The sequence below is a fragment of the Lepidochelys olivacea genome, assembly GCF_965140295.1.
Source record: "Lepidochelys olivacea isolate rLepOli2 genome assembly, chromosome: 5".
NCBI lineage: Eukaryota > Metazoa > Chordata > Testudines > Cheloniidae > Lepidochelys > Lepidochelys olivacea.
This window is the reverse complement of record NC_140415.1, coordinates 68,507,377-68,520,063: the sequence shown is the minus strand read 5'-3', so window position 1 is coordinate 68,520,063 and position 12,687 is coordinate 68,507,377.

The window sequence follows — 12,687 nt, the reverse complement described above, 5'->3', positions numbered from 1 at the left end:
GCTTGGGCTATTTTAAAATTAGCTATGATTTGCATAACATATTTTACTGTTATAATTCACTGGCTGGATTTATAGCCATTTCATAACAATCAAGCTTGTTTTTCACTGGGGCATGTGATTTGTATGAAAACCATGGCTAAGTCATATATTTTTTGTTCCAGAAGAGCACACGAGATGAAGAGACATTGTAATGTCATATGTTTAGAACACCGTATGATATGATAATTCCAGCCTCCTTGAATTAGAAGCTTCACTTACCAATGCTCTTGTTTTTCCCACTTAACTAAAGAAAGCAAAACCTTTTGCAATGACTGATAGGAACAAAATATGCACATATATCACATATTTGAATTAAGACCACCTGCAGATCAGTTAAAACAACACAATACTCTTTGACATTTCCATATTCATCAAAAAGAACTAGAAACCAAATGCTAATATCCTGCAAAAATAGTCAGTCACCAGGCCTGAAAATCACCGCATTAGGAGACTGCACCAATGGAGCAAACTAGATAAAAGGTCATTTTATTGCACATTGTATTTTTCAGTGCTTTAAGCTCTAATGGCCCAGATACGTCTTTGCCTTACAGTGGAATTGCTACTTAGCAACAGGTTTGAATCTTACATCAACTGAGACTGTGCTGGGTTGGAGATTGCCTGAACAAAATTCTCAGAGGCTGTGGAGGCTTCATATTGCATAAACAATCCCATGGAGCTGTCTCATCTTATCATTGCATTACACAGAAGCATGCATTCCTACTATCACTCCTGGTGAGTGAGGTTTAAACAAGTTTTAACTGGATCAGCCGGTGCCAAACATTCAACTGATCCTGTGTGCTCATCACTAACATAGATTTGTATGTATGTTTCACAACAGTGAAATACTACCACGTCAGTGATATGTTGTTCTTCTGCATTGCTGCTCTGGCTATTTGGATGACATCTTTAAGGAGAGGTAGTACTCGCACTTCTGAAAAGTTCCTGGTGTCCCATTTATTGTACGCATATACTCTGGAAAAGTGGAGTTTGGAGGAGATTTTTTTAATAATATACCTGTTAAAGTGGCAGATTGATCCAACATGTCACACATAGCATGCACTGGGGTTTCTTCCTACATAGGTAGTTGTACTATTTAGTAAAAAGGAAAGTTTTTGGACTATATCTCATAGCAAAGCCTGTAAATGGATAGAATGGAAACAGCCAGGATACAGAGAAAAAAGAAAAAAAAAGCTGGTAATAGATAATTGAAATAGAGAGTTTTTGGCAAGTATGAGCTTGCATGGCTTCTGAGCAGAATAGCATTTCAGGCTCTATTTGACTTATTGACACTGATATTTTGTTGTCCATTTTAGTTGACAGGATTGATTTTATAATATCTGGAACTGCCCTATTAGTTTTGTTGCAGCAGAAAGTCTTTGAGTGAATCTTACCACTAGGAAACCTCCTGTATCTCCCCACTTGGGGCTCATCATCATCATATGTAGACAGACAGGTATGGTATTGTGTCTTTAATTAAAATATATATGATCAACCAGGGACAGAGATGATGTCCTACATCTGAGGGAGGTGTCTAGGTCCCAATTCTGTGGGGGGTGTGGGAAAAGGTTAGATTAAGTAATAACTAGAATTAGTAATTTACAATAAAAGTAGTGGATGAACATCACAACAGAGGCCAAAACTCAGGCAAGTAAAACACACAAAAGTTACAAGAATCAGTGCACCTACTAATCATCAAGGACAATGAACAGGCCTTATTACTGATCTTCCATTCTAGAAAAAGTCTAGCTGAGGATAGTCTAACAAAATATAATAAGACTGTAACAAAACAATCTCCAGATCCCCTCTAGAGGCCAGTATCCACAGTGACATCACCATCCCCTGCAAAACCTGCTCAGAAGATTTTAATCTTAGTACGTAGGATGACATGGGAAAGTATGACCATCCTAGGGCCTGTTGTTGCAAGATGTTGAACACCATATGAGAGCTGCTGAGCACCCTGAGATTTCAGGTCAAAGTGCTCAGGAAACTCACCATGTCAATCCATATGGCTATAGTAATCATATGAGGAAATGAAAACATAAATTTAAACATAAAGAATTACAATCCAAGAAACTTTTTCACCCGAGCTAATGAAAACAACCCCAGTCCCCCTTTTTTAACCATCTATGGCACACCATACAGAGATCTGTAATTTCTTCACAAGTCCATGCCAAGTACTGACCATTTTTTATTTCTTTAATAACTGTGTCTCATATGCAGAAGAATTTACAAGATCCATGGCACCAATCGCTGCATCTTTCATCTGGATTGAAATTGCTTCAAATCTCTTGTCAAGAAAGGATCCAAGCAGCACCATCTTGGATGTTATATCCTTCTACATTTAGTAGCTATCCAAAGGATTTAAGATAGCTCAGATAGCTTAAGAATGGTCAGAACAGATTCACATATTAGCATGTAAACTAAAAGACATTTGCTGGTATAAATCTCTGTACCTCACCTGAAGCCACTGGAGCTACACTGATTTACACCAATGGAGGAGAATATAAATGACTCAGCTCACATATATGGTGTGCTCCCTGCCTAGCATTTTACTTTCTCTGAGCAACTTTGATGCCCTCTTGTAAAATGTGATTCACAGTTGGGATGCAGTGATCTAGTGCTTAGAGTCAAAATTCCTTAAAGATACCAAGATGGCATGAGGATTTATGTCTCCTAACTGAGTGCAACTGAAATAATTCTGAATGAAAATCCTCCCACTGACATTCTGTTCAAGAGCTTGTAAAACTCAATTTAGTTTTTGGAGGTGGCTTTCTATCAGTGAAATATTGCCCAAAGTTATAAACATGTTAACACTGATCTTATGGATACTAATTCTGATTTGATCTTGTGACCTTTAAGCAATGCACAAGGTGACATCAAGCCAGGTGTAACCACTGCTTTGTTACAGTTAGCACTTTATGTGAAAGAAAGCATAGAGTTAAATTTAGTAAAAATCACCATAGAATCTCTGTGGATGGAAGTTTTATGCTTGAACAGCAAGCAGTAGGAATATACTACTGACCACCTGACCAGGATGATGACAGTGATTGTGAAATGTTCAGGGAGCTTAGAGAGGCTACAAAGGTAGAAAACTGGGCAATAATAAGGGTGGATTTCAACTATCCGCATATTGACTAGGTAGGAAGGGACGTAGAAATAAAATTTCCAGACACCATACATGACTGCTTCTTGGAGCTTCTTGCCCTGGAACCCACGAGGGGAGAGGCAATTCTTGATTTAGTCCTAAGTGGAGCACAGGATCTGGTCCAAGATGTGAATATAGCTGAATTGCTCATTAATAGCAACAATAATGTAATTAAATTTAACACTCTAGTAGGGGGAAAATGCCAAAGAAACCCACTACAGCAGCATTTAATGTCAAAAAGAGGAACTACACAAAAATAAGGAAACTATTTAAATAGAAATTAAAAGAAACAGTCATGCAGTGAAATGCCTATAAACTGCATGGACACTATTTAAAAATATTATCATAGAGGCTCAGACTAAATGTATACCCCAAATAAAAAATAAAAACAAATGTTAAGAGGACCAAAAATTGGCCATGATGGCTAAACAGCAGAGTAAAAGAAGCAGTTAGAGGCAAAAGGCATCCTGTAAAAATTGGAAGTCAAATCCTACTAAGGAAAATAGAAAATAGAATAAACTCTGGCCAGACAAGTGTAAAAGTATAATAAGGCAGGCCCAGAAAGAATCTGAAAAGCAACTAGCTAAGGACACAAAAATAACAGCATTTTTTAAAAGAAAAACAGAAGCAGGAAATCTGCCAGTCAGTGGGGTCACTGGACAATCGAGGTGATAAAGGAGCACTCCAGGAAGAGAGGGCCATTGTGGAGAAGCTAAATGAATATTTTGCATCCGTCTTCACTGCAGAGAATATGGGGGAGAACTCCACAACTTAGCCATTCTTTTCAGATGACAAATGTCTCAGAGAAGGAACTGTCTCAGATTGAGGCATCAATAGAGGAGGTTTTGGAACAAATTGATGAATTAAACAGTAATAACTCACCAGTACCAGATGGTATTCAGTAAGTGTTCAGAAGGAAATCAAATATGAAATTGCAGAACTGCTAAGTGTGGTATGTAATCCAGCACTTAAATCAGCCTCTGTAGCAAATGATTGGAGGGTAGCTAATGTAATGATAATTTTACTTAAGGCTCCGCTCAATGTGCAGCAGAAGTCAAAAAAGCTAACAGAATGTTAGGAACAGGATAGATAGATAAAAAGGCAGAAAATATCATAATGCCACTATACTAACCTATGGTATGCCCACACCTTGAGTTCTGCATGCAGTTGTGGTACCCCATCTCATAAAAATATATTAGAATTGGAAAAGATACAGCGAAGGGCTACAAAAATGATTAGGCGTATGGAACAGCTTCCATATGAGGAGAAATTAGAAAGACTGGGACTGTTCAGTTTAGAAAAGAGTTGACTAAGTGGGGATATGATAGAAATCCACAAAGTCATGAATGGTATGGAAAAAATGGTATGGTATTTACCCCTTCACATAACACAAGAACCAGAGGTCACCCAATGAAATTAATAGGTAGCTGGTTTAAAACAAACCAAAGGAAGTACGTCTTCACTCAGTCAACCTGTAGAAGTCGTTGCCATGGTATGTTGTGAAGGCCAAAATTATAAATGGGTTCAAAAAGGAAATAGATAGGTCCATCGATGGCTATTAGCCAAGGTGGTCGGGGATACATCCTCATGCTCTGGGTGTCCCTACACCTCCAACTGACAGAAAGCTGGGTCTGGATGACCAGGGCTAGATCACTTGAAATTGCCCTGTTCTGTTCAGTCTCATTGAGACACCTAGCATTGGACACTTAGCATCAGAAACAGAATCCTGGGCTAGATGCCCCATTGATCTGACCCAGTATGGCCGTTCTTATGTTCTTACTGTGGATAGGACTTACAGACTGGTTGGGATATTTAGGAGATGGGGATGGTTAGGATTAAAATCTTGAGGACAGACTGTCGATTCTGTATTGTTATGTAGGACACACTAAGGATCTAAGGAGGCCATGTTTAAAAATAGTATAATAAAATTAGTACAGTTCAATCTGCCCAGTGGGGCTGACATGACCTGACTTGATGAAGCTGCACATACTGAATGGCTTTTATTTTTAGGGCACTCTATCTGGGATAACAATGACTCTGCTGATAGTGAAAGAGTGGGTATAGTTTGTCTTGATGGCTGGCACTTATGCCTGAAAAGAACAGAATAGCATATTTAAACTGTTAAGCCTTAATTGTTTCATTAGACAGTGGTACCTTTTGCACAAAAGGAGCAATCTAACTGCTGAAAGAAAGAATGATGAGCTGCAATTCTGGAAGGGCACAGGGGTGCTGCACTAGTTACCTCTTTTTCTTTGTTTCTTCCCAGTTCATCTCTGTCACCAGGAGAAATTTAATTTTTTAACATAATGACTGTTATTAAAATCAGTTAAAAGAATTTCATGAGCTCTGTGGCATAGCTATCCCATATTTTTAGATAGAAATGAACCACAAAAATATTCACGCTGCCGAATTCAGTTATTGTGTCTCCAACATCTAGTTTATTGATAATGATGACTTTCATTTATAAATGTGTCTTTTATCCTGTAGAAACCCAAAGTGTTTTTATACACACAGGGTATATGAATCACTTCACCCACTGCTTGAAGTTCAGCTACCTTGAGGTGTCAGCTGCTTAACTGTGCACACCAACACAACAAAACAGTTTGAGACAGGAAGTGAAGAGTATAAATCATTGTCAATTGAAACTACAACACGGGGCTCTCAACATATGTGAGATCTAATAACCCAGCTTAGAATTTGGCCAGGACAGCAGGGCTGATCATGGGAGCTATACATTTCTGTGGTGGGGGAAGTGATAGCTATAGAGTACATTGAAGCTGCGAGGAGTTTGTGTGTTCTTCATATCAGTGGGATATCAAGAAATAGGAAGGGATAATGGGGGTCTCTCTGATTTATTTCCCACTACCATGTGGAATACAGATCTATAGTCTGTTTCCCACTTACATACATTTAAGAATTTAGAAGCTTTTTTATGGCAAAAGGATGGTTATATTTAATCAAGAAATAAAAAAAGCTTTCCTCTCTTTTAAGCATGAAACCAGATCCCAAAGGTAGGTGTTTTTCCTCAGTTATATTTATCCTTCATATCATGATTTTTTTCAGGTACAAAGAACAGACTGTGATTAATGTCTTTTTTAAGAGCTGGAATCCTGCTCTTGGTGCGCTGTAGAAATGGAGGGGAGGATTCCTCACAGATGTCCTCCTTTATTCTCTGGAGGGTGGATGGCAGTAGTTTGGCTGTTTCTCCTTTGTGGGCTGTGTAGCCCTCTGCCTTTTAAGGTGGACAAGCTGATTTATTGTCATCTCCATTTGTTAAATTGGTTTTAAGTGGTTAGCTATCTTCTTCTTAATCCAGTTTCACTTTTATTTGAATCTTACTTTTTGCAGATATGTGTCTAGCTGAGTTGTACAAGATTGAGGCATCATGGGCCTGATTCCTAATTACAGTGAGGCCTCTTTACATAATTTTGGCATTGTACCTGTCACTTACATTCACTTTATGACTCTTTTACACTGCCAGCATGCTGGGGAAAACCTGAGCATGAATAAGAATCTAGGCTTCTTTGATATTTAGGGGAGTTTTAAAATCTGTTGAGCGGCTCCTGGATGGCTTTACAGTTTTCTAGCTTGCTGTTGGAGCAGGGAGAAGAAGGGATTCATGTTCTAGGGCATTTTACAGGAAGTTCCTCACTCATACCAGTTCTATGCTGAGTAACTCTCAGGACTCTGGTCTCAAACACAGTCCTTTCATGAGGTAGCCTTGGCTGTAGCTCCACATCAACATACAAGATTACTAGCAAATTCACGGACTTGGGTGGGCCAACTTCCAGGGTTCTGCAACCCACTTCCTGATTGGCCACATGATCTTGACCCTGATTGGCTGGTGACTATATATAAACTTCCTGCTTCCAGTCTGGTTTTGTTAGGGCAACATGTTATTGCAGCAACCTGACTCTGCCTTGTATCTCTCCTCCTGGGAAATTGGCCTTGCTGCCCTACCTACCCACCAGCTGCCTTATTGTACCTTCCCCTGGGATTGGATCTCCTGGTGATTGGACCCTTTGTGTGAACTCTGCCCACTGTCTGCCCTGTGACCTGCCTGACTCCTGGGCATTACAGTAACTTCATTGACTTCAGTTCTATTACTTACAATTTATACACATGTGACTGACAAGAGACTCAGGCCCCTAGTATTTTGACTGCTGCTGGAAGGATTACAGAATAGCAGACAGTGGAGTGCAGTGAGCATTGATCAAGGGTGGTGGGAGAGACAGACTCCAGAGAAGGTCAGTAATGTGATTTGAGAGTGTGTACTTCGATAAACCCCTTGTGGAAATACCTGCTGCAGGATTCTGGAGAAACAGAGAGTTTCCAAAAGCTGCTGAGAGACCTCGGAGAATGAGATGAATAGGGCAGGAAAAGGTGAGAACTGCAGAGAGAGACAATCTCTTGCCTAATGCCATACTACCTTTACCTTTGAAGTTAAAATGAGGTGGGCATGGAAAAACAGTAAGGTGGTAGAAAAGCCCCCATTTGCTATAGGAAGAGCCTGTAGATTTGAATTGTGAGATAGTGAGTGTGGTCTCATGGTGAGACTTCTAATGAGTTTCTTATATAAAACAGCTGATATTTATCCTTTTATAGCGGCAAAGAGTCCTGTGGCACTTTATAGACTAACAGACGTATTGGAGCATAAGCTTTTTTGGATGTCCGACGAAGTGAGTATTCACCCACGAAAGCTTATGCTGCAATACGTCTGTTAGTCTATAAGGTGCCACAGGACTCTTTGCCGCTTTTACAGATCCAGACTAACACGGCTACCCCTCTGATACTATCCTTTTATAGTTTCCTCCACTCAAAGTTTCCAAAACACTAGTGACTGTATTTTATCTTTGAAGTTTAGTTGCAGCCTTCTCCAAGTGATTCATTATGACTCATTATGTGGCTAAGACCAGTATGATGCTCATTTGCTATTTTAAAACCTTCACAGCCTTTTAAAACCACCTTTTTTAGTGCCTGAAGTACTCCAGTTCATTAAGGATCTGGGCCTCTGTCAGTGTAGTTGTGAGTATAACTGTGGTGGTTCAGTCACCCTGGATGAACAAAATGGTTCTTGCTGTGCCAGGAAGATTAGAAGAAGATGTTACACACATTCTACAAGGGGAATGAATCACTCTGCTTTATAGTCACCTAGTACTGTAGGCTTTCATCCGTAGTTCTCCCAGGGCTGATTGGTGGAAATAGATTGGATGACCATTCTCCTATGTTCTTCTAATCTCTAACCCCTGTTTACTACTATGACCTGTTTACTACTATGTTAGTTGCTCAGTTTGTCAAAAAGCTCTCATCTGCTGGGCATGGTATAAGAACCAAAATCTAATAGAATATTTGTCATGATCATATGGTATTGACCTGTACTGCAAAGAAATATCTTGGATCAGATGATGCAATGGTAAATACGCTAAATCCATTTTAACTCTAATCCAAACTGGTATGCTGATGCAGTAATTTTTGTGTGTATTTATTCACATTTTTCACTTTTAGTTCTGCTTATTTAATTTTGAGCATATTTAGTTTTCTGTTGTGACTGACTCCTCCTTTACTGACCTTATGTTTTATTTCCCTGCCCTAACACAGAATGTTACTGTTTTTTCTCAATCCTTAGAAGCTAATCTGATGTGTTTCCATTAGGATCATGGAGGTTATATCTCCCATATTGGATGAGTAAAGCTGAATATTTAGAGTAATTTCCTGGAGCCTTTGTAGAGTCAAAACTCCCCTTGGATTCTGACAAATGGTTTAGGGCTGCAGGGTTGGGCCTTTACTTTTAAACTCACTTTATGGTTTAATTATAAGAAAAGGAGTACTTGTGGCACCTTAGAGACTAACCAATTTATTTGAGCATAAGCTTTCGTGAGCTACAGCTCACTTCATCGGATGCATACTGTGGAAAGTGTAGAAGATCTTTTTATACACACAAAGCATGAAAAAATACCTCCCCCCACCCCACTCTCCTGCTGGTAATAGCTTATCTAAAGTGATCACTCTCCTTACAATGTGTATGATAATCAAGGTGGGCCATTTCCAGCACAAATCCAGGGTTTAAACAAGAACATTTGAGGGGGGGTAGGAAAAAACAAGAGGCTGCTCGGCAGCTCTCCAACACCACTTTCTACAAGCCATTACCCTCTGATCCCACTGAGAGTTACCAAAAGAAACTACAGCATTTGCTCAAGAAACTCCCTGAAAAAGCACAAGATCAAATCCGCACAGACACACCCCTGGAACCCCGACCTGGGATATTCTATCTACTACCCAAGATCCATAAACCTGGAAATCCTGGGCACCCCATCATCTTAGGTATTGGCACCCTGACAGCAGGATTGTCTGGCTATGTAGACTCCCTCCTCAGGCCCTATGCTACCAGCACTCCCAGCTACCTTCGAGACACCACTGACTTCCTGAGGAATCTACAATCCATCGGTGATCTTCCTGATAACACCATCCTGGCCACTATGGATGTAGAAGCCCTCTACACCAACATTCTACACAAAGATGGACTACAAGCCGTCAAGAACACTATCCCCGATAATGTCACGGCTAACCTGATGGCTGAACTTTGTGACTTTGTCCTTACCCATAACTATTTCACATTTGGGGACAATGTATACCTTCAGATCAGCGGCACTGCTATGGGTACCCGCATGCCCCCACAGTATGCCAACATTTTTATGGCTGACTTAGAACAACGCTTCCTCAGCTCTCGTCCCCTAACGCCCCTACTCTACTTGCACTACATTGATGACATCTTCATCATCTGGACCCCTGGAAAAGAAACCCTTGAGGAATTCCACCATGATTTCAATAATTTCCATCCCACCATCAACCTCAGTCTGGTCCATGCTTTTTTCATGCTTTGTGTGTATAAAAAGATCTTCTACATTTTCCACAGTATGCATCCAATGAAGTGAACTGTAGCTCATGAAATTTTATGCTCAAATAAATTGGTTAGTCTCTAAGGTGCCACAAGTACTCCTTTTCTTTTTGCGAATACAGACTAACACGGCTGTTACTTTGAAACCTGGTTTAGTTATGATCACTTTTCTTTTTTTACTTCATTCTAAGAATACTTTGTGATACTTCCAGGGTGCATAGTCAGTAATTCTTGAAGTAAAAATGGTATACTTGAATGATGGGAGTCTGTGTACAGAGCATATCCTGCCACTGAATGATCTAGCAGAACCTGCTGAGGTGGTCTCAAAATTACAAGGATGGTATTGTGGATTTGTGATTAGAGCAGGTTATTCACTAGCTGAGCCATGCATATGGACAGAATCCACACAAAGATTTACTATAAGGTTAACTACGTTACTGAAGAGTAACTTGCATTACCTTAAATGCACAAATGAGAGACTTCTGGGAAGTTTTTCTTCTGGTGTAAAGTGGTTATGTATGTCAGTTATATTTGATCCCTGCCAGTTTAGAAGAGGGGATTAGCTTTGTGACTAACATTACTATTTATACAATATGGTTGTTGAAGAAACACGAGAGGTTCTGAATGCTGTGGGTGAAAGGGTTAAGGCTCCAAAATGGCCTACTTTTGGGCAGTCATCCCATCTGAACAGCTTTACGTCTTCTGGAGTTGTTCCATCTATATTCCCTCTCCTCCCTCCCTACCCCCCATTGGAACTATTCTGTGGAGTCTGTTCAAAGTTTTCACTTCTTGTCCAGATAAAAGATCAACATTTAATTATAGTTTCTAATATAATACTCCTAACCCATTGTTATCTTCATTCTGACCCCCACATTTAATTTATCAAAACTGTTCTCTTCAGTACAATGCATTACCCTTTTCCTCACCATGAGTACTTGAGTACAGAGACACAGTACTAGAGAAAATATTGTAGCCATACTGCATTCCCAACACTTCAGCATATGAGTCTGGCTAACTTTTCCAGGCTTTCTAAATTTCTTTGTTCTAGTTTCCCTCTCCTTTTTGTAGACCACATTCTAACAGCGTTTTGAGTTCCCTGTGCTTGAGAGACTGAATCTGATTTTGATTTGTATAACACCAAAAAAGAGTCCCTGTTCAAGTCACAGTTAATATTGTTTTTCTTGGAGTTTCCTTTTCTATTACAGTTCCCTTCTACTTTTAATGTATTTTTCCTAAATGACAGGAGGACATTAAATCTCAAATATTAATCATGTGTCTTGTTGGAAACCCAATTCCTTTAAATCTATGAAGCAGCCCCTGTAAAGAGGGGAAAAGGAAAAAAGAATAATAATTTGTGGGAAAATGCTTTGAAGTATGATATAATAGTCTTATGTAAAAGAAAAGCAATTCAAACAAAACGATAAAAATAAACATGTTGTATGGATGGTCTAATGCATAAACAGCTGGTAAGTAGATATACAGAAAAGAATCTGCTTTCAGTTTTCTGCTCTTATTTCTTTCCATTAAAGTCAGCAGAAGATATTAGTTGAAAGCTAAATAAATAAATAAAAAGGAGATGGAGAACTACTTAGGGCTGCTCAAAATGTTGGACGAGGGAACAGATGTTGCAATTTTATATTTGTCCACTTACTATCAGCGTCTGTACCTATATGTAATATATGCATATATTTATAAACAGATACAGTATTCATTACACAATCATAAAATATTAAATAGTAACTGGTCTGAGGTCAACAGTTTATAGCTATTTCTCAGCAGTATATATCAATTATTTTGTTTATTACACTCTTTCTAGTCAGAGTACAAATGTTAATTTAAAAGGATGCATGGGATTAAAGTTCCAGCGAAGGTTACCAGCTAAAGTGCCACATAACTTGTTTTGGGATGCTAAAGCTGTTACAAATCTGTCTGTTCTTCGTGAATAAATGTACTCTGTGTGTGAGAGAGAGACACCAATCTAGGATGAAGTCTCTTTTTATACATAAATGACTTTCTCAGTATAACCCCTGGGTTCTGTTCTCATTAAGTTTGGGTGCCTATTTCCTCTGCAAGTCGGGGTCAGAGGTGTGGGATTAGCAGGGAACACTGACTGCTGGATATAGGAAGACCAAAGATTCCTGGGAAAGTAGGTCCAAATATGGTAGCTCTTGGGCATCTAAATGCTGTGTCTTTGCCTGCATGTCACAACCAGTAACCGCCCCTTGACTGACTCAGTCATTGAGATGCTATTCGTTCCCTTGAGGTAGCTGACAGGATTCTACCTGCAATAATGGAAGTTAATTGCTGCTTCTAGTATCGTTAATTTAGAATGGGTTTTCCAGAGTCATAGAATATCAGGGTTGGAAGGGACCCCTGAAGGTCATCTAGTCCAACCCCCTGCTCGAAGCAGGACCAATTCCCAGTTAAATCATCCCAGCCAGGGCTTTGTCAAGCCTGACCTTAAAAACCTCTAAGGAAGGAGATTCTACCACCTCCCTAGGTAACGCATTCCAGTGTTTCACCACCCTCTTAGTGAAAAAGTTTTTCCTAATATCCAATCTAAACCTCCCCCACTGCAACTTGAGACCATTACTCCTCATTCTGTCAT